Genomic DNA, 22,747 nt, shown 5'->3' with positions numbered 1-22,747 from the left:
AATAGAGACACACTATCATTAAATTATTGTGTAAGTATTGAAGCCACGACTTGTTGTCCCTTGTTACAGAGTAAGATAGAGAGAGCAGAGCGAGACAGAGAGACACAAACAGAAAGAGAGATAGAGTTGTTAAGCTCCATTCCCTTCACAAGCTGCTGTGGTGCACCTTGTCTGAAATGTCTGTGTTTGAAATCATCTTTATAGAATGGAAGGGAGGGAGGGAGGGAGGGCAGTGCTTTGTGCTCAGGTATGCCTGTCAGGTTTGGGAGGACCAGGCTGCATGGATGAGTAGTGATTGCTTACACACACAGCTAACAATCACACAGACATAGGTCTCTCCCAAAAAAAGGAGGAGTGAGGGAGGGGTGAAGGTAAGGAAAGTAAGAGAAAGACACTGTAGAAGAGGACAGTTTGAACATCATTTTTATTTGCTACACAGAGGTAGAAAGGTAGAGAGAGACATGGGAAGAGAAGAGACAGAGCAATGTTTAGTTTGAGTTTCAACATCACTTTATTACAACACGTATAGAGAGAGAGAGATTGCAGGTGGTGGAGGAGTAGTGTGTTGCTTGCCATGCTAATGCAAAGACCACCAGAACACTGCAACCTGTCTGGGGCACCAGGGAGAGAAGAGAGACTAGAGAGCAGAGACAGAGACTGTCTGTGAACCCGTCCGCCAAAGGATCATCTCTTCCTAAACTGTCCACCTGTTCACGACACGACCCGACTGCATCACAGCACCCCGCACGGTCCAACCTCACATTAACATTCACTTGAACACATGTTGAATATATGCAGTGTTATGGACCATAATTATTGAGGCCCCGGGTTACCGATTACATGCTCAGTGAAAGACAGTGGAACGTGCATATTGAATGTGGATAAAACATGTATCTGCATTCATTTGTGCATGTTTCTCATTAGTCATGAACCAACTGACAAATAGTCGCAAGGGAATGTGTTTGATTAATGAACGTGCAAGAGTGAGAAATTACACTGGATAGGATGGGGGAAGAAGTTATGGGAACTGACAAACAAAACTTGAGATGAGAAATGTGTACAGCTTATCAGTTTGCTTTGTTTGAGGGGGACTTTCTTTCTGCTCTCTCGTCTAATTGATTTTCATGGCAGAAGTGATTTGTAATTACTGGTGGTTTTGTTACTCATCTTTATTCCTGAACCCAAATGAGGAGAGGTCGATATCTGCGCTTGTGGACCTCAGAGGATGACACACGAACGCACACACGCAATCACGCAAACGCACAGAAAAACACACACACACACACATTGCTACACTCACTCAAGGGAGAGCTTCCCACATACACTCTCTCACACCAAGCCTCAAACACACACTGTAAGACCTTTTTGTAATTTCAACAGTAAAACTGTACAATGTTTTACAGCATTAATCCTGTAATTTGCACTGCATTATGGGTAAAATGCTGATAAATACCGTTATTAACTGAAATAGCCTCCAATAGAAATTACTAACATACTGTATTTTGTTACAGTAATAGCTTTTGCCTACTGTAGATTTAAATTCTCAGTGTCAGGCACGAACCTCATGCTGTCAGGTGAGACACATGAAGCTCAGACTATTTTAGTAAATATCTTCTTGAAGCGGTTGTGAAGTGGAATAATATTTTCAGCAGCTGCTGGGTAGGTATCTTGACCTGTTTATAAGTATCTTTATTGCTAGCCAACATTGAATTAATGTATGTTTTCTTGGCTAACCTAGCCAACTAGCTGATGTTTGCTAGCTAGCTAGCTAGTTCAAGTTGACAAAAGCCATTTCAGTCTGCTCTAAATTGCTTGTGAATATCTTCCTGTGTGACCGAGAAAGAAATCACCCACATCATAATTTTTGTGATGATAGGCTTCGCTGCCTGTACCGCAGCCTCTGAGTGACATATAGAAAATACTGAGCGCAGATTCTTGACCGTTATGTTTTCACCATTACTACAGAGAAAATGGATATGACCCATATTATGAGGTGCAACGTTGTTTTCGGATTGACGGCAACATTTTACATATACAGTGCATTGGGAAGTATTCAGACTCCTTGACTTTTTCCACATGTTCTTACATTACAGCCTTATTCTAAAATTTATCAAACTAAAAATGTTCCTCATAAATCTACACACAATACCCCACAATGACAAAGCAAAAACAGTTTTTTAGAAATGTTTGCAAATGTATTAAAAATTTGATTGGAGACCACCTGTGGTAAATTCAATTGATTGGACATGATTTGGAAATGCACACACCTGTCAATATAAGGTCCCACAGTTGACAGTGCAGGTCAGAGCAAAAACCAAGCCATGAGATCGAAGGAATTGTCCGTAGAGCTCCGAGACAGGCTTGTGTCGAGGCACAGATCTGGGGAAGGGTACCAAAAAATGTCTACAGCATTGAAGGTCCCCAAGAACACAGTGGCCTCCATCATTCTTAAATGGAAGAAGTTTGGAACCACCAAGACTCTTCCTAGAGTTGGCCGCCCATCCGCAATGAGCAATCAAGGGAGAAGGGCCTTGGTCAGGGAGGTGACCAAGAACCCGATGGTCACTGACGGAGCTTCAGAGTTCCTCTGTGGAAATCGGAGAACCTTCCAGAAGGACAACCATCTCTGCAGTACTCCACCAATCAGGCCTTTATGGTAGAGTGGCCAGACGGAAGCCACACCTCAGTAAAAGGCACATGACAGCCCGTTTAGAGTTTGCCAAAAGGCACCTAAAGACTCTCAGACCATGAGAAACAAGATTCTCTGGTCTTATGAAACCAAGATTGAACTCTTTGGCCTGAATGCCAAGCATCACGTCTGGAGTAAACCTGGCGCGATCTGGCAGCATCATGCTGTGGGGATGTTTTTCAGCAGCAGGGACTGGTAAACTAGTCAGGATCGAGGGAAAGATGAACGGAGCAAAGTACAGGGAGATCCTTTATGCTCCAGAGTACTCAGGACCTCATGCTGGGGCGAAGGTTCACCTTCCAACAGGACAACGACCTTAAAACTTCTTAGGGCTAGGCCCCTTTTTTCTAAATTTCTGCCTGAATGACGTGCCCAAAGTAAACTGCCTGTTGCTCAGGCCCTGAAGCCAGGATATGCATATAATTGGTACCATTGGAAAGAAAACACTTTGAAGTTTGTAGAAATGTTTAAATAATGTAGGAGAATATAACACAACAGATATGGTAGGAGAAAATCCAAAGAAAAACCAACCAGATTTTTTTCTGTTGAGAGACCATCCTCTTAGAATGGTCAACTCCCTGGATGCAATTCCTATGGCTTCTTCATGGTGTCAGCAGTCTATGTTCAAGGTTTCAGGCTTGTAACTTCAAAAACGAATACGAAATATCAGTTTTAGTCTAGGAACACAGTCTTGGAAATTCGTGTTTGCGCACACCATGAAGAGAGGACGCACCTGCTAAAATTGGTTTCCTATTGAACATACTTCTTTCCGTAACAAATTGTATAGTTTGATTACACTTTAGGGTATCTGAGGAGTAAATAGAAATGTATTTTGACTTGTTGTAACAAAGTTTAGGGGTAGATTTTTGGATTTCTTTCTCTGCATGTTGAACGAGTGGATTACTCAAATCGATGGCGCCAACTAAACTGACTTTTTGGGATATAAAGAATGATTTTATCTAACAAAATGACACTACATGTTATAGCTGCAACCCTTTGGATGACAAATCAGAGGAAGAGTTTCAAAAAGTAAGTTAATATTTAATCGCTATTTGTGAATTTATGAAACATGTGCCGGTGGAAAAATATTTTGATGTGGGGCTCCGTCCTCAAACAATCGCATGGCATGTTTTTGCTGTAATAGCTACTGTAAATCAGACTGTGCAGTTAGATTAGCAATAATTTAAGCTTTCAACCGATATAAGACACTTAAATGTTTAATATCCATAATTGTTATGATTATTTATTTGAATTGCGCGCCCTCCAGTTTCACCGGAAGTTGTCACGCTAGCGGGACGCCTAGCCCTAAAAGGTTTTCTCATGCAGCAAGACAATGATCCAAAACACACAATCAAGTCTACATGAAAATGGTTAAAAGCAACAAATTTTAAGTTTTGGAAGGTGTTAGTCACAGCCCTAATCCCATTTGAGATGTTATGGCAGGACTTGAAACGAGCAGTTCATTCTTGTCATTGAGTTAAACAGTTCTGCATACAATAGTGGGCCAAAATTACTCCACAGCGATGTGAGAGACTGATCAACAACTATAGGAAGCATTTGGTTGCAGTCATTGCAGCTCAAGGTGGCACAACCAGTTGTTGAGTGTAGGGAGGCAATTACTTATTCACACAGGATAATTGAGTGTTGCATAACTCTGTTAATTAAATAAATAAATTTGGTATATATATATATTTAAAACCCCTGTAAATAAGGTAGTTATATTTTTTATTTTTAATAAATTAGCAAAAATGTCCAAACATGTTTTATTTAATTCATTTTAGAATAAGGCTGTAACGTAATAACATTTTGAAAAAGTTAAGGGGTCTGAATACTTTCCGAATGCACTGTATACTATAGTAGGCCTATACAGTATAGCTTAGCCTCATGGCTATTAGCATACTGATTGGGTTCCCCATATCCTCTTCTGGAAACACAAAAAGAGAAACAATACTGTAGAGTGTGGGGAATTGTGGACTGGACCGTTTGGCATCCTTCATTCATCACGTTGATTGCAAACATCCATGCACACTTCCTCTCAAGCACAATTCAGGGCTGCTTCAGCTACTAATATGGAAATGCCTCTGGTGTACCATTACACACCTACTGTAACATGTAGGCCATAAAATCTACACGTATGAAGTGTTTGCTTTTTATTGCAGTGGATTTTCTATACACATAAAAGGGGATATTATCAAATGCAGTGTGGTCTGTTTAGCTCAGGCTGCATTACCTTACAGACTTGTCAGAGGGCAGCACAGCACCATCCGAGAGCTTTTGGCTGCCACGTTTAGGGGAAAACTGTATTCTTCCCTTCATTAGGTTCCATACTCTGCATGAATTACCCACTGCATCTATCCACTATGGCACTTCTCTTCTCTCAGTCCAGACCACTGCCCACATGAAGCACATGCTCTATTCACCTACAGCAGGACTGCAGACAAGGACCATGTTTAATTTGCATTCTGTAGATCCTGTTCCTCGGCCGGGAGCCATCCTTTTGCTCTTTAGCTATATTGTATTAGATCTAGAATTCTCTGGTTGTTGCTTTGTGATTGAAATGTTATATTCATATGTTTTCAATGAATGTAGCTAGTCCAACAGTGCAGCTGCCTTTCCAGGAATCCTATACCTTCTGCTTGTGTCTATGCTTTGAATGCCAATGTTCTATTGTTCCAGCAAGAATCTGGTAATGGCTTGTTAGGTACCTCATCCACCAGAACGCTAGCTAACATTGACTTTGCTGGGAGATGGTGGCCACGGGTTCAAACCCTGATCTCGCCTGATTGGCCCCTGTCATTGTCAAAGAGACTTAATCGAAGCCGAAGGATGATGATTCACTGGGTCAAAGTGGAACAAGTGTACTGACCTTCCATCCAGTGGCATAGGCAGAATTCCATTGATGGCAGGGCCAGCAAAAATGAGATAGGGCAGAAATTTGGGCACTCAAATCATTCAATTATCTTAGAAGCATAGCCTACCCTTTACCCCTTTACGCTACTGTAATTGATCGCAAACAAACAAACCATCTAACGTGATTTAGCATTACAGACCAAATAGTCTCGTAGGCCAACGTAAATCCATGACTCTTACATTTAACAGGCCTATAATTAATATACTATGAGACTAGAATATAATGCCCTGATATAACAGTAATAATCACAATCGCCTATATAGACTGGAACAGTGGTCACCAACCTTTTCTTAGTCGAGATCAATTTATGAGTCAAAATGCAAGCCAAGTGCAATTCTCTGCTGGGCGCGGGAGATCAAGTGCGCTTACAATGTATTGTGTTATATCAATTAAATGATCAATAGCCTATAGGGCCTAACTATAGTGCATGGTCGGAGAAGCACAGAGCAAAGTTATATTTCCAATTCAATTAAATTCCAAAAAATTATAGGCTATTTACATTGAATGGAAATAAATATTGTCTCATGCATTTGCCTATTTTCATATTTAATAAGAGGTTTGATTATTTTCCATGTTCGGCCTACCCTTTATTTTAAATAATGTACAGTCCATTATATTTACAAAAAGTCTTAAGCTAGGCTATATGATAACACTGGTAATAGGTCAGTTGTTGTAGCTTGCGAGTCACATTACGAGGCCTAAACAGTGGTGTAAAGTACTTGACTAAAGTACTACTTAAGTCGTTTTTTGGGGGTATCTGTACTTTACTTCACTACTTATGTTTTTTGAGAACTTTGTATTTTACTTCACTACATTCCTAAAGAAAATGATGCACTTTTTACTCCATACATTTTCCCTGACACCCAAAAGTATGAATGCTTAGCAGGACGACTTCATGTAGCAAAATGTGAAATGGTGTTTTTTACATTAGATAAAAGTAGAGACTCAGAGCTACAAAATGGTATATCATACACTGCATTTGAGGAACAATGGGAAAGTAAGTCTGCTTTGAAAGTTGATCAACTTGTAAACTCACTTTTGCGAAAATCGCCTTTGATTGTTTTGCTATCTAGTGAAGAGCTCTTCTTTGTCGACACCCATTCAGCATCGTTCACACCCTCTTAAGCTTTAGCCCCACCCATCTCGTTTCGCTCTCGGAGTGCACACTTGATGCTCTGGCCGATGATTTGTTTACCTCTGGATAACATGAAAACAGCCTAACCAGCTCTGCTGGCAACAATTTCATTACACTTTTTTGGAGATGTTTAATGACACCGGCCATATTCAACGGGTGTTGTACACACGTCACGTAACGTTAGCTAACGAGCCAGCCAGCTAACGTTAGCTAGTTAAACAACAGTGAACAAAGGTCCAACAATAGGCTCTAACTAGAAAAGCAAACAGCTCTGGGAAACAAATAATAACCTTCGCTAGGGAGCCAGCCAGCTAACGTTAGCTAGCTAGCCTACAGTACACTTTAGCTTAAGACATATAGCTAGCTAGCTAAACAATGAACCTAGCTAGGTAAACAATGTTACAAAATGTTGCTAGCTAACGCTGGACTATCTTACCTGTATACATCATTATTCATGATGGACGCCTCTCCCTGTCAGGAATGCCATACCACGGTTGCCCTTAGTTTGAAGATGTAATCCGGAGACAGATGTTTTCTTCATCTCTTTAGCTTTCATACTCTAATTCCACTTATTTCAAAACTTGATCCTCCAGAAAGTGGAGAACATGAAAGTTCACATGTTCGAGAAGGCATTTCTGCCCAAAAAACGCATTTTGATCCCAAAATATTTTTTACGTTCAAACGGCTCTCCTGTGAAGTCGTGACTTGCGACATACACCTAGTTTCCCGAATCGGGTCACATATCCCTTTCATTGACGCACTCCCTCCCTACTGCTTTCTATGAACTCTATCTGATGGTGTGTGCATGTTTAGGCCAGTGCTTGACATGGACTGAAATAGGTGCCGGTACTCATTTTGGGTGCCAGTACCGTTTATATTTATGTGTATGAACTCCTCAGTACTTTGGACCTAACATTCTATAGGAGGTGCAGGAACTCAAGCAGAAGAAAATCTGATGAGCCGGTACTCAGTTCTGGTGAGCTCCTGCCCAAGTCAAGTACTGTGCTTAGGTAAAAAGACAAATAATGTCCCTCTTGGAACACTGACAAGTAAAGCATAAAAATCCCCAAATCTAATCATATAGCTCAATCGCCAATGCACCCAGGCCCACCCGTGCTGACGCCCCTGCATCCATCTACCCTTTCCATCTGGCTCTCTTAACCCTTGACCGCTGAATCGTTGCACATGAGGCAGTTCCTTCTTCATCAGTTGGTCCATTTCTCTTTTGGGGTAGAATGATTCTACTTCACCAAGGACCATTTTGGTGATAGAGAGAAATGGCATGTGGAAAAATAAAGATAAATCCGTTTTGCACACACATGTTGAATAATCATTAGTTATTGAGAGGCAGGCATAGAAAGGAGCATTCTTTTCTGAGAGAGAGAGAGAAACTCCACTAACAAGAGAACGAGCAGTTAATAGCTGGCACGGTACTCATCCCCATACATTTGGAGCCTTTCTGCCACTCCACTCCATTGGAGTAGAGAGATAACGGCCAGGCTTGACCATAAGCTTAACTCCCACAGATGCAATTAAACTTGAATTGTGATGAGAGCTCTCTGGCAATCCCCCTCCAAAACGGGGAACACAAGGCCTGGTCGGCGTGCCTGCCTGCCTCCGTCCCTCTCAGCTGATAATCGATGAAGGGACGGAGCTTCCAGTTATTGACGGAGGAGATGGATTACGCCCTCCTCCCCCGAGGGTCCTCCTGCTAGCCTCCACAACTGCCCTGTTTGAGTTCTGACAGGCAGATCTTAGGGTCCACAGTCCTCGTTTTCTCCTGAGCCAGGAATTTGAATTCTGTGTGGAGTCATGCACAGTCTGAAATGATCGCACTCATCTAATCATTTATGTGAGGTGTCCAAGGGTTGGTTTTTAGAACTGGGTATATTCATGTAGGTCTGGGCTTATAATATAGGATTAATATGTAAATCACACATGGTATTGTATGTAGAGCTATATGAATAGTTTATTGTGGACAGTATCTATGGACAGTATCTATCTCAAATGAGATTATAAAGTTAATGGACACCCAGATGAAACAATCCCAACTTTAGTTGTGCTGTTCCACCCCACTAGCCTCTTGAGGTGTTGCACTGTGACTCACTCTCTCTCTCTCTCTCTCAAGTTCATTATTACTCACATTGTCAGAGTATACATATAGAAACAATTAATATTTATATATAAATAAATGGTGGGACCAACAGCAATAATAATAGTAGTAGTGGACGTGGGATTACCATTAACAACAACTAGAACAACAATATTAATGAGAACAACAATACATTAAAGCAGTGTCAACATGACTGACACATGACATGGTATGAAAGACAAAACAAGATGGGAAATATTATCAACATTACATTGCACTTTTCACTGGCTGTCCCTCAGGTTGTGGCAGGAGAACACATTTTGGCTTTTCACCCAATAAATATTAGATTTTTTCTTCATCTTTTATAGTTTCAAATTCTTTGTATTGAATTATAATTTTGGGAAAGAAATATTCTCTTAGGTCTGAGTATTTGTCACAGTGTAATAGGAAATGCATCTCTGTCTCTACCTCTCCCCTGGAGCAGAGTGAGCCTCTCTGGGCAGCCAGGTTTGTCTGTGATGACCAGTCTCTATAGCCAGACTGTGCTCACTGAGTCTGTACCTAGTCAGTGTTTTCCTCAGTTTTCTATCAGTCATGGTGGTCAGATAGTCTGCCACCATGTACTGTCTGTTTAGAGCCAAATAGCATTGACGTTTACTTTTATTTTTTGTAGTGTCTTTCCAATAGGTGATATATTTTTCTTTTTGTTTTGTGATGATTTGGTTGGGCCAGATTTTCTGAGTGCTGTCCTGAGGCTCTCTCTCTCTCTCTAGCTGCCAGTCACAGCTGTGTGTTTCCCCTCAGTGTGACTGTGGACACATGGGCCATTCATAGATCCTCTCCTCACACAATCCGGATTGATCGTGAACACTCACCTGTAAAAAAAAAAAAAAAGCGCTACACGGAGAACTCTGTCTCGCTGTAATCTGTCTTGCCTTTGTAAACTGATGATGTGGCACAACTTTGCACAAGCATGTTAAAGCATCTGTGTTTGTGTCCAAACAGACAGTGGGTGGATGTGTATCTGCTCAACTATCTGTATCTGACTGTCTCTGCTCCACTGGACAGCCCACGCCACAGAGGCTATTCTAGGTTTGGCTCCCAGGTAAGGATCTGGGTATGCCTCAGTAAGATGGAAACTGGCATACACACCTGCTTGTCAGAGATCGTCACGCTATTCTGGGCAAACAAACTAAGCTGCCCGCAGATCCAGTAATCCAGCAATATTACATATTAATAAGGACCGTATGAAGAAGGCTCCCCTGCTTGGAGTATGCATGGCAGCAATGACTGCTCCAGATGACTGCTCCAGAGCTCTGAGTCTACAAGCTGTGCTTTCTTCTCCACTTATTATACATGTCATTGTGCGCACGATTGTGCCTACTATTACCACCATCAATATAATCATGTTATCAGGGAAACAGGTTGTCTACCTACACCAACGCTTTCACATAATGTACAGTACATGTACTGAAAAGCACAGTCTTATTTTAAAGTGCACCACACAAACAACAACTTTGTTGTATTTGAATGTATTAAAAACCATAACCGCTTAAGCCACAACTACAATTTCCAGAACCGTTCCATTACGGCTGGCTGAATATTAGCGTGCCATGCAAGCCACAGCCAAGTGTAGTTATGTGATATTTTCCATAGCTCCGGTCAGCTACACATCTGAAGAAAAGCTGTCTGTCAACATGAGGGAATAATACTGTAAGTTATTGACAATTATGTATTTTGTGTCCACATGGAGACAGAGGATCTAGTGTAATTAGATGAGAGACATAGCCATAGTAAGTTGAGCTTCCAGCAATGTAACACACTCTCCGTTGTAAACATGATCAAATTATGCTGGAATACTATCTTTGTCTCTCCACTTCCAGACCTCCACCATGTTGGAATGTTCAAAAAAAATAACTATGGTCACTCCAGGGATGCTAAAGCCTAGCAAAGAGGATATATTGAACTTGCAATTAGAGGATTTAATCAATAAACATATTTAATTAAGTAGACACAATAAACTAGCCCAGCGAAGTGGTTCCCTTCCTCTCAGGTCAGAGGAGTGGAACGGACAGCACTGGGCCTGCAGAGCGCTTACTGTCCAGGGGGAAATGTTAAATCAGACACTGTTTGCTGTCAGGCTGTAGCTAAACAGCTAAGAGGAACAATTAGTTTTAATGGTCCTCTTAGTTACAATGTATTAGCGCTGTTTCCAAAAACCCCAACTAACTTATCTTGGGTTGAACTTCCTCCACCTTCCTCCACCTAATCTCCTGGTGTTGTGTTGGCATCCTGGCATCCCCTATCTACATTGAATTTTCCCCATCTTTTCGTGCATGGCAAACACATACACACGCAGATAAGTGCCCACTCATGCATACACCGACATGCACTTCTACAATCGCATACACACACACACACACACACACACGTTTCCACCCACACCCGTCCGTTTAAAACATGTACATTTTATCTCCTGTTCGAAACCTATAAATATTTCATACTATAATGTCAATTTTTTTCACCCATCGTATTTCAAATAGAGTCATTTGGTTTCTTATTCTATGTTATAATTTCCATACTATGTATTTCATTAACTGTTTCTTTCCAATTGCTTATTTGTGGTGCCAGCGGTTTAAGCCAGTTTCTAGTTATCTGTTGAAGTGATGTTATTCTCAGAATTCTGAAGAGCTACTTATCAGAGTAGAAGACCAGTGCATGAGGGGTTCTCCCCAGGAGTATGTGTTCTGGATTTAGAGAATGCGAACGTTCTATCATCCAATACTTTGTATACTTCGATCCAGAATTGATTGAGGACTAGGCAGGAATATAATATGTGAGTATGGTTAGCTCTGCTCTCCCCACAGTTAGGCCAACAACTTGATGTGATGTCATGGTTGTATTTTGAGTTATAAAGCATCTCAACTGAATTTTCCAAGAGTATTCCCTTCAGAGTAGAGAGTTGGTTGTCTTGGACGTGTTTCTCGATATGTCCTCCCAGTCCTCTTGGGTTATTACTATTTGCAGCTCATCTTCCCAATTAGTTACCGCTATAATGTATCATCTTTTGTTACTTCTTCGATAATTCTGTATATGTACCCCAGCACATTCTTAGCATTTAGCTTGTTATATTTCTTTGCTAATTAAGTGATGTATACTGAACAAAAATATAAACGTAACATGCTGTGTTGGTCCCATACTTCATGAGCTGAAATAAAATATCCCAGAAATGTTCTATATGCACCAAAAACGTATTTTGTGCACACATTTGTTTAAATGTATTGAATGTTAAGCCTCTTCACAACCGCAGACCACGTGGAACCACGCCAGCCCAGGACCACCACATCCGGCTTCTTAACCCCCGGGATCGTCTGAGACCAACCACCCAGAGAGCCAGAGGAGTATTTATATCTGTAATAAAGCCCTTTTGTGGGGAAAAACTCATTCTGACTGGCTGGGCCTGGCTCCCCAGTGAGTGGGCCTATACCCTCCCAGGCCCACCCATGGCTGCACCCCTGACCAGTCATGTGAAATCCATAGATTAGGGCCTAATGAATTTATTTCAATTGACTAATTTCCTTTATATGAACTGTAACTCAGTAAAATTATTGAAATTGTTTCATGTTGCATTTATTTTTATGTTCAGTATATATCACTAAGCTTTTTATTAGGTCACACTGCTTTAGTAAGATAGCTTCTTACTTGTAAATACTTGTAAATCAGAGATCTGGAGGTTGTACTTTTTGGAGAGATTCTCAAATGTATCTGTCCCCTTGTCTGTGAACATCTGCTAATACCTGATAAGTCCTTTTTCAGACCACAATTTAAATATCACTAATCATACTTGGCTTAAAATCGCAGTCCATTACAATTTCTCGCAGGTAGATCAGGCCTGTTTGAATGCATTTTATTTTGGTGATAATATGTACTTAATGGTTATTCTATTTGTTCGATTTCCATCTGTTTCCATTTAGCTGTTGATGCCAGATTTACAGTGCCTTCGGAAAGTATTTAGATGCCGGATTTACAGTGCCTTCGTAAAGTAGTCAAACCCGTTGACTTTTTCCACATTTTGTTACGTTACAGTCTTATTCTAAAATGGATTAAATAGTTTTTTCCCCTCATCAATCTACACACACAACCCCATAATGACAAAGCAAAAACAGGTTTTTACCAATGTATAAAAAAAAAATGAAATATCACATTTAGTATTCAGACCCTTTACTCTGTACTTTGTTGGAAGCACCTTTGGCAGTGATTATAGCCTGGAGTCTTCTTGGGTATGACGCTACAAGCTTGGCACACCTGTACTTGGGGAGTTTCTCCCATTCTTCTCTGCAGATCCTCTCAAGCTCTGTCAGGTTGGATGGGGAACGTTGCTGCAAAACTATTTTCAGGTCTCCAGAGATGTTTGATCTGGTTCAAGTCCTGGCTCTAGCTGGGCCACTCAAAGACATTCAGAGACTTGTCCCGAAGCCACTCCTGCATTGTCTTGGCTGTGTGCTTAGGGTCATTGTCCTGTTGGAAGGTGAACCTTCACCCCAGTCTGAGATCCTGAGCGCTCTGGAGTAGGTTTTCATCAAGGATCTCTGTACTTTGTTCTGTTCATCCTGACTGGTCTCCCAGTCCCTGCCCCTGAAAAACATCCCCACAGCATGATGCTGCCATCACCATCCTTCACCGTAGGGATGGTGCCAGGTTTCTACCAGACGTGACAATTGGCATTTAGGCCAAAGAGTTCAATCTTGGTTCCATCAGACCAGAGAATCCTGTTTCTCATGGTCTGAGAGTCTTTAGGTCCCTTTTGCAAAACTACTAGCGGGCTGGCATGTGCCTTTTACTGAAGAGTGGGTTCCGTCTGGCCACTCTACCATAAAGGCTTGATTGCTGCAGAAATGTTTTGGTACCCTACCCTAGATCTGTGCCTTGACACAATCCTGTCTCGGGGCTCTATGGACAATTCCTTTGACCTCATTGCTTGGTTTTTGCTCTGACATGCACTGTCAACTTTAGGATCATGTCCAATCAATTAAATTTAGCACAGATGGACTAGAAACATCTAAAGGACGATCAGTGGAAACAGGATGCACCTGAGCTCAAATTCAAATCTCATAGCAAACGGTATGAATACTTATGTAAATAAGGTATTTGATTTTCTTTTTTATAAATTTGCAAACATTTCTAAAAACCTGTTTTCGCTTTGTCATTATGGGGTATTGTACATTGATACTTTGTGTTCTTCCTGATTGATCTGTAGACCTTGTATTTTCTGATTATTTCTTATATTTCCAAATAACGGTTCCATTCTTAAAATTAAGATTAAAGGTGACAGAGAATCACCCTGTCTTGTCCCCCTTCAGAGGTCAAAAGAGTGAAATAGGGTACCATTTACTCCCAGGGAAATCTAATGAGCATTTTAAGAAAATCCCCATCAAAATATGTCTGTTTAGGCTACAGATAGCTTCTCTTTTGCATGGGCTGCATCTCAATCCACCTCATCCACCAATGTTGGCCTTCCGCACCAAGGTGGCAGAGCTACAGCATTGTTTGTCAGACCAAGAGACATCCTGAAAATCGGTCTTCTCACAAAAATATCTGTAGTGTCCTAACCTCTATGGAAAGATGAGACTCTCACGAGCACAACGGTGTTCTCCGTTTTGCTCTACAACCACCACAAGCGTCACGGGACTCGTCTAAAGTCGATACCACCGATCTGCCAACTTCTGTCTCTAGTGTCCGAACAGTTTGGCCTACACACTAATATTTGACCGACCGGATCGTTTCGGTCTTATATAGCAAAATTTGAAAGTGTTTTTTACATTGGGTAAAAGTAGAGACAGAGCTAGAAAATTGTATATCATACACTTCAGTTGAGAAACAATGGGAAAGTAATTCTGCTTTGAAAGTTGATAAACTTCTAACTCCACTTTTGAGAAAATACCCATTGAATGTTTTGGTACACCTACTAGAGCTCTTCTTTGTCTATACCCATTCAGCATCATTCACGTTCTCTTAAGCCTTAGCCCCACCCATCTGTTTAAGGATTCACATGTGAGGCCATGTACTAAACAACCAAAGATTTAAAGACTAAAGGCTGGTTTATACTACGTCTATCAACAACTGTCGCAGTGACATCCTGAACATTCTATTGTTGTCCGACATCAAACTTGTCATTGTCATTACGAAAAATTATAAACAAAATCAACAGGCTGCATGACACCAGCAGCCTGGTTGTCCAAAGTAGCATAACTGATGTTTTAACAGCAATAAACCCACCCGTTTACAAATGAATATATATGTCAATCAAGCAAACCAGGCAACTAAAATCAACTTTCTAAACAATGTTTAGGTTCATTTCTAGCTTGTTAGCTAACTAGCTAACGTTAAGTTAGCTGGCTAGCCAGTTCGAATAATGACCATATCATATAGCTGACAATGTCTTCACTTTAGTTAATTTGTATTCATTATTACAGGAAAATAAACTCACAACAAGATCATTATTTACAAGTTAATGGCGAGCCAATTACAGAAAATAGCTTTAGGTTGTGAGTGTGAAGAAATAAAAGCAGGGCAGAATTTTTTAACTTGGACACTATCTCGTTGGTCAAACACTATATCCTAATTTGACTTTGGTGCAGGTCATGTTGATCTTCACATTACAGTCTCTAGTAAACACATACTATATCAAATAATATGAATGTTTATTAGTCACATGCACAGGATACAGAAGGTGTAAAAGGTAGAGTGAAATGGTTACTTGCATAGTGGAGTCTTTTGTTTAAAGATGTAGCTAGATAGCTAGCTAAACAATGAACAAATATCCCAACTTCCCTTACTTCCCTTCATGAGTCTGCAAATAGATAAACAATCATGTTCAATGTTAGCTAGCAAGCTAACATTAGGCTATAACTAGCAATGGAAATGGCTCTGAGATATGAATAATATTAATACACAGATTATACATTTAACGTGAGCCAGCCATCTAACGTTAGCTAGCTAGCTAACAGTAAGGTTTAACTTGCAATGAAAATGACTTTCTGACAAAATGACTAACATGTAATATCTGAAAATGTAGCTAGCTAGACTCTCTTACCCGTTTAAATGGATCAATGCTTCTCCCTCTCTGTCACGGATGCCATGGCTGCCCTTAGTTTGAACATGTTATCTGGAGACAACAGCCCTCCGTGTTTTCTCATTTCGACTCCTTCTGCATATTTGCAATCAAACGGCAGAATTTTCTCAATCTCCTTACCTCTCAAACTCTAATTCCACCAGGCATTACACTGATTTCAAAACTCTGTGCTCCAGAAAGTGGAGAGCAACACTTTTGCAGTTCTACTACTTGATATCTTTCAAAAAGCCACCTTAGAAAGGATTACCTACACATACTGACCAGATCATATTAGACAGAAGCGTGCTATATGGCAGACAAATCCGAACTCATCTCTCTCATCTCATCTCAGCCAATCATGGCAAGAGGGAAGGTTCCTAACTTTTTACGTGGCTAAACCAACTAGGCTCGTATTTCTTTATTAAATTCATATTTATAGATGGCATACAAGTTTATTATTAAGGCACATAAAAGTTCACATGTTCCAGAAGGCGTTTCTGACAAAAAATAAATACATTTGATAAAGAAAATAATGTTTTTGTTCAAATGCCTCTCCTGTGAAGTAGTGACATGTGACATACTTCTAGTTGCCTGAAACCTGTCGCATATGACCCCACCATCGAAAGTTGAGACACTTCAAAACATATGTTTTGACTATATGTTTTGCTATGTATGAACATGTTATTCAATGCCTTTTTTATGGGCTAATAGCAGTAAGGCCAAATTCAATGTTTCATCAAATATAATATTTTATATATTTTTGGGATACTTACAAGGGTCCAAAAATGCAAAATCAAATAGCTTAATGATCCTTGGTATGACCATGTTCAAAATTGTACATATGTTAGCTTAGTAGAAACCCAGCCCCGGGACCCTTAGCATCCTTAACTGGCTGATCTACTTGGTTGATCTGTATGGTGCCAGGAGTTACATGACGAGGAAGTGTTGGTTTGTGTCTGTATGTGTCTCTCTCTCTCTGTGTGTGTATTATGTGTTCTTCACATGTGTGCATATACTTTAAGTATGAAAGAGCCCCACTCTATCTCTGAAACTGAAGAAATCATAAACTCGTCAGTATCCATCTACTGTACCCCGACATAAACTGTAGTCCAGGCGATATGTGTCAAATTGTAGGTGAAATGTTCCCTTTTTCATAAAAGCATGAAACTTGGTAAACTTGTAGTTTGAGACATTTTCAGATATGCAGGCATTCTGGAGGCTTTGGCGGCCATTTTATATTCTGCCATTGCCGGACAGTGTATTTTCCTTCATATCTGCTAAACCAAACATGATAACACAGAACAGGTTATAGTTCAGGTGGGCCTTCACGCTCAACAACAATGACAAAAATCATGAGAATGGCTTACCAAGAACAACTTCCAAAAGGACTAATTCCTGACAAAAAGGAGTTGGAGCACTCAACAAAAAAAGGCAGAGATTGATTTACTTTTGCTCACTTTAATCCTTTGTACAGGATGCAAACAGGTCACTGACGTTTCGACGTCTAGCTGATGTCTTCCTCAGAGTGACCTGACCATTGTAATTAACTCATATTTATAGGCTAGTGGCCCAATGAAGTACAATGTAACAACATTATAATAATACTATGTTTCAAGGTAATGGGCATGAGGCAACCAGAACCAACCCGCAGGAAGACAAGTTGGGGCTCGAGGTGGAGGATATCCACCACCAGCCCACCTAAGGAGGTCCAGTCAGAAACATAACAAGAACTTTTGGTGATCAAAATATCACCAGGGCTTCTCACTGATGCTCAAGTGTCAGTCCCCTTCTATTAGGATGGACCCTTTTGCATTAAAAGTTGACACTTTCAAATTTGTTTGCTAATTACATTTATATAATTTATTCTGTGCTAATAAGCACCCACGGTGTAATGGCAATGCAGTGTTTAGAAACTATAATGTATCTGGTATTTCTGATGTGAGAGAACAAACAACTTTCAAAAATAAGTCGAGTTTCATGCCTTATGCTAATTTGAGTCCCTCTGTTCTCACCTACAGTAGGCTGACAGAACATAATTTTGCTAAATTGGCCCGCAATATCCCTAAACAAACAGTTACTGCTGGTGACCTCCAGGACACCTTCAGCACCTGATGTCACAGGAATGCCAAAAAGATCATCAAGGACAACAACCACCCGAGCCACTGCTTGTTCAGCCTGCTACCATCCAGAAGGTGAGGTCAGTACGGGTGCATCAAAGCTGGGACCGAGAGACTGAAAAACAGCTTCTATCTCAAGGCCATCAGACTGTTAAACAGCCATCACTAGCACAGAGAGGCTACATACAGACTTGAAATCATTGGTCAATTTAATTAATATTGCCACTTTAATAATGTTTACATATCTTGCATTACTCATCTCATATGTACAGTGGGGAGAACAAGTATTTGATACACTGCCGATTTTGCAGGTTTTCCTACTTACAAAGCATGTAGAGGTCTGTAATTTTTATCATAGGTACACTTCAACTGTGAGAGACGGAATGTAAAACAAAAATCCAGAAAATCACATTGTATGATTTTTAAGTAATTCATTTGCATTTTATTGCATGACATAAGTATTTGATCACCTACCAACCAGTAAGAATTCCGGCTCTCACAGACCTGTTCGTTTTTCTTTAAGAAGCCCTCCTGTTCTCCACTCATTACCTGTATTAACTGCACCTGTTTGAACTCGTTACCTGTATAAAAGACACCTGTCCACACACTCAATCAAACAGACTCCAACCTCTCCACAATGGCCAAGACCAGAGAGCTGTGTAAGGACATCAGGGATCAAATTGTAGACCTGCACAAGGCTGGGATGGGCTACAGGACAATAGGCAAGCAGCTTGGTGAGAAGGCAACAACTGTTGGCGCAATTATTAGAAAATGGAAGAAGTTCAAGATGACGGTCTATCACCCTCGGTCTGGGGCTCCATGCAAGATCTCACCTCGTGGGGCATCAATGATCATGAGGAAGGTGAGGGATCAGCCCAGAACTACACGGCAGGACCTGGTCAATGACCTGAAGAGAGCTGGGACCACAGTCTCAAAGAAAACCAATAGTAACACACTACCCCGTCATGGATTAAAATCCTGCAGTGCACGCAAGGTCCCTCTGCTCAAGCCAGCGCATGTCCAGGACCGTCTGAAGTTTGCCAATGACCATCTGGATTATCCAGAGGAGGAATGGGAGAAGGTCATGTGGTCTGATGAGACAAAAATATAGTTTTTTGGTCTAAACTCCACTCGCCGTGTTTGGAGGAAGAAGAAGGATGAGTACAACCCCAAGAACACCATCCCAACCGTGAAGCATGGAGGTGGAAACATCATTCTTTGGGGATGCTTTTCTGCAAAGGGGACAGGACGACTGCACCGTATTGAGGGGAGGATGGATGGGGCCATGTATCGCGAGATCTTGGCCAACAACCTCCTTCCCTAAGTAAGAGCATTGAAGATGGGTCATGGCTGGGTCTTCCAGCATGACAACGACCCGAAACACACAGCCAGGGCAACTAAGGAGTGGCTCCGTAAGAAGCATCTCAAGGTCCTGGAGTGGCCTAGCCAGTCTCCAGACCTGAACCCAATAGAAAATCTTTGGAGGGAGCTGAAAGTCCGTATTGCCCAGCGACAGCCCCGAAACCTGAAGGATCTGGAGAAGGTCTGTATGGAGGAGGAGTGGGCCAAAATCCCTGCTGCAGTGTGTACAAACCTGGTCAAGAACTACAGGAAACGTATGATCTCTGTAATTGCAAACAAAGGTTTCTGTACCAAATATTAAGTTCTGCTTTTCTGATGTATCAAATACTTATGTCATGCAATAAAATGCTGATTAATTACTTAAAAATCATACAATGTGATTTTCTGGATTTTTGTTTTAGATTTCGTCTCTCACAGTTGAAGTGTACCTATGATAAAAATTACAGACCTCTACATGCTTTGTAAGTAGGAAAACCTGCAAAATCGGCAGTGTATCAAATACTTGTTCTCCCCACTGTATATACTGTAGTCTATACTATCAATTGCATCTTAGCCTATGCCGCTCTGTCATTGCTCATCCATATACAGTTGAAGTCGGAAGCTTACATACACCTTAGCCAAATATATTTAACCCTTTCACACGTACCATCACACGGGTGTGATCGTTCTACAGTGGTCCCTGAAGCGTACGATCACACCCGTGTGATTAGAACACTCATTTAGAACGCTCGTTTAGAACGGCCAGTTTCGAATGACGCAACAATCAGCGTTTGAGCTGGCCACACTTTTTTCAGAAACTATTTACACAAACACAGTCCTTACAAAGTTATGTCCAGAATGTGAGCAGTTTATTTTTGGATTCAATGTTCAGATATTCACAGAAGAATATATAGCATAACACAATCATCCTAACCGGAAAAATGTAGGCTACATTTGTCCTAGCGCTGAGGAAAGATTGACCCAACACAAGCAGTTATATTTTCTAACTCTCGGCTGACATAAACTACAATATGAATTAGCTAATAGCAATTACCATGTATAATTAATCACATCACGGGTGAGCACACCATTGATCGAAATAATTAGGTAAAGCACTTTTTAGAAATCGAAAGTAATCCGACGATTAGTTTCAGCGCGCAGCCATGCATTTTTTTTCCTCACAGAAACCGAAGATAATAAGAGAAGACGAGATGAGTTTGGTCTGTTTATAGTATGCATGTTGAAGGGGTGTGTCGTCTACCGTCGTTCACATCCCACCATTCATTTCCGGAAGTCCTCAAAAAACGAGTGAACTCTTACTCACCTCATTTTGTTATAACATCTTTGGTCAAACAGACGATTACGTGAACCCAGAATGCATTGAACGTCAACAAACATGACTACACAGCTGGAATTAGCTTAGCTCATCATAATCAGTACAACCTTCAAAAAAGTATTTTACACACATAATATGTGCCCATTACAATCTGTGCAAGAATCGGAATGCATGATTTGTCACCTAGATTTGAAAACATGTGAATAAAACCGTAAATACACAAATAATTGCCACACAAAACATTTTCTGATAGTGATTTATTGATACAAGTGGCGCGTGCCGGCAGTCAACCACGTACCCTCTCACTCTAAACCATTCAGTGTTGTTGTTTATGTATGTAGCTGTAATGTAATGTAAATGTAAATGTAGCTAGTGAGATGAGCTGAAGCATTAGCAATGTCTTTCAAAAGGAGACAACAAACAAATGTGGAAATTCTGGAGATTTTTTAAAATTCTGACAATGAATCTGAGTATGAAAGTCAGGAATCAGATTCTGACAGTGACAGTGAGGAGCTGCCCCCCAACCTTGTAGCCATTGAGAACCCTGAATCAGAATTTCCCTTGTCCACTGACAAAGTCCCAGTTCCCTTTGAAGATGCTGGTGGTGATGGAGGCATACCAACAGTGGATGAAGTACAGGAGTTCTGTGGTAGCTGGAAGGCCACCAGTCATTTCACCCCTCCTGGCCCTGCTGTTTCACCCCTCCTGGCCCTGCTGTTTGCTTTGATGAGTCCCAGTCTGGAGTGCAACGCCCCTTGCCATTTCCAACTGAGGCAGAGTGCTTCAAGTTGTTTCTGACAGAGGAGCTGGTGGGAGACATAGTAGAGACCAATCGCTATGCCTTGGAGCTACAGGATAAGAGAGAGCCAGGAGTGGGGGACAACCACAATTAGTGAAATGTATACATTCCTGGTGACAGTAAAGACTGCTTTCTAGTTCTGCTGCTATGACTGCATTTCATCAACGCTACTACCATCCTAAATGACCCGTTATACAAAATAAGAAATGTTAACAGCTGGCAGTAAAGTGGCATGACAAACGAGACGTCCATGTCCTCTCCACTGTCCATACAGCAACCATGTCGGCCACAGGGAAGGTGGACCACCTGACGGGAGAGAGAAACAAACCAGACAGAGAAACATGAAACCAGACTGCGTGCTTGACTATTACCTCTAAATGGGGGCAGTGGATGATAAACAGCTTTGTGGAATGCACTCAGAAAACGACCAAGTGGTATAAGATATTTTTCAATTTTTCCAGGGTAGCGTCAAAATACAACATGCCAATACTTCTGACGCATTTAGCATTGTTTTACAGAACTAATAGAATAATGTAACTAGCTACATAAGCACGATTGAATATAACACCATAAAAGGTGAGTAACGTTACCTCGCGTGTCCGCGGTTATAAGGAATATATACAAATATATTATGCTCCATTCACACAGTGAGCTATAGTAGAAACGGTATAACACGACACAATAACGTAATTAGGCACTTACTTTGATAGAAACGCAGTCTTGATTTGAAGATGGGTGTCTGGAGTGACGCCTCTAGCACTGAGACGCTGTGCCACTTGGGAGTCATAAGGCCAGGGTAGCTTCAAAATACAACACATGCTAATACTTCCCTGACGCAATTAGCATTGTTTTCCAGAGCTAATAGGAGAATGTAGCTAGCTACCTAAGCATTGAGTATAACACCATAAATGTTATGAAATGAGTAACGTTACATCGCGTGTCCGCGGTTATAAGGAATATACACAAAAACATGATGCTACAGTAGAAACGACATAACACGACATGCAGAAACTATTATAACGTAATAAGGCACTTTGATAGAAACGCACACATTTCCAAAGGTATTATTGGTAACGAAAACAACTTTGATTTCGATGCAGGCGACAGGTGGAATAATATGAACACGTGTATGCAGGACGGCAGATGAGTAAATGTCCTGCACAAACAATTGAGAAGTGTTTGGGGAATTTTGTCCGGGTCAGAAATGTCAAAAAAA

At 41.0% G+C, this 22,747-nt stretch overlaps 1 long non-coding RNA gene across 1 annotated transcript; it reads right to left on the bottom strand.

Moving 5' to 3' along the window:
* Positions 1-20,972: 20,972 nt before the first annotated feature.
* Positions 20,973-22,371, bottom strand: LOC139540117 (uncharacterized). Its single transcript, XR_011668086.1, has 2 exons — positions 22,234-22,371; positions 20,973-21,837 (listed from the first exon to the last, which is right to left on the bottom strand). It is a non-coding gene; the product is annotated as an uncharacterized lncRNA (long non-coding RNA).
* Between the last annotated feature and the right edge of the window lie 376 nt (positions 22,372-22,747).

Source organism: Salvelinus alpinus, chromosome 15, assembly GCF_045679555.1.
Source record: "Salvelinus alpinus chromosome 15, SLU_Salpinus.1, whole genome shotgun sequence".
NCBI classification, from domain to species: domain Eukaryota; kingdom Metazoa; phylum Chordata; class Actinopteri; order Salmoniformes; family Salmonidae; genus Salvelinus; species Salvelinus alpinus.
This window is presented reverse-complemented; position numbering and strand designations above follow the sequence as displayed.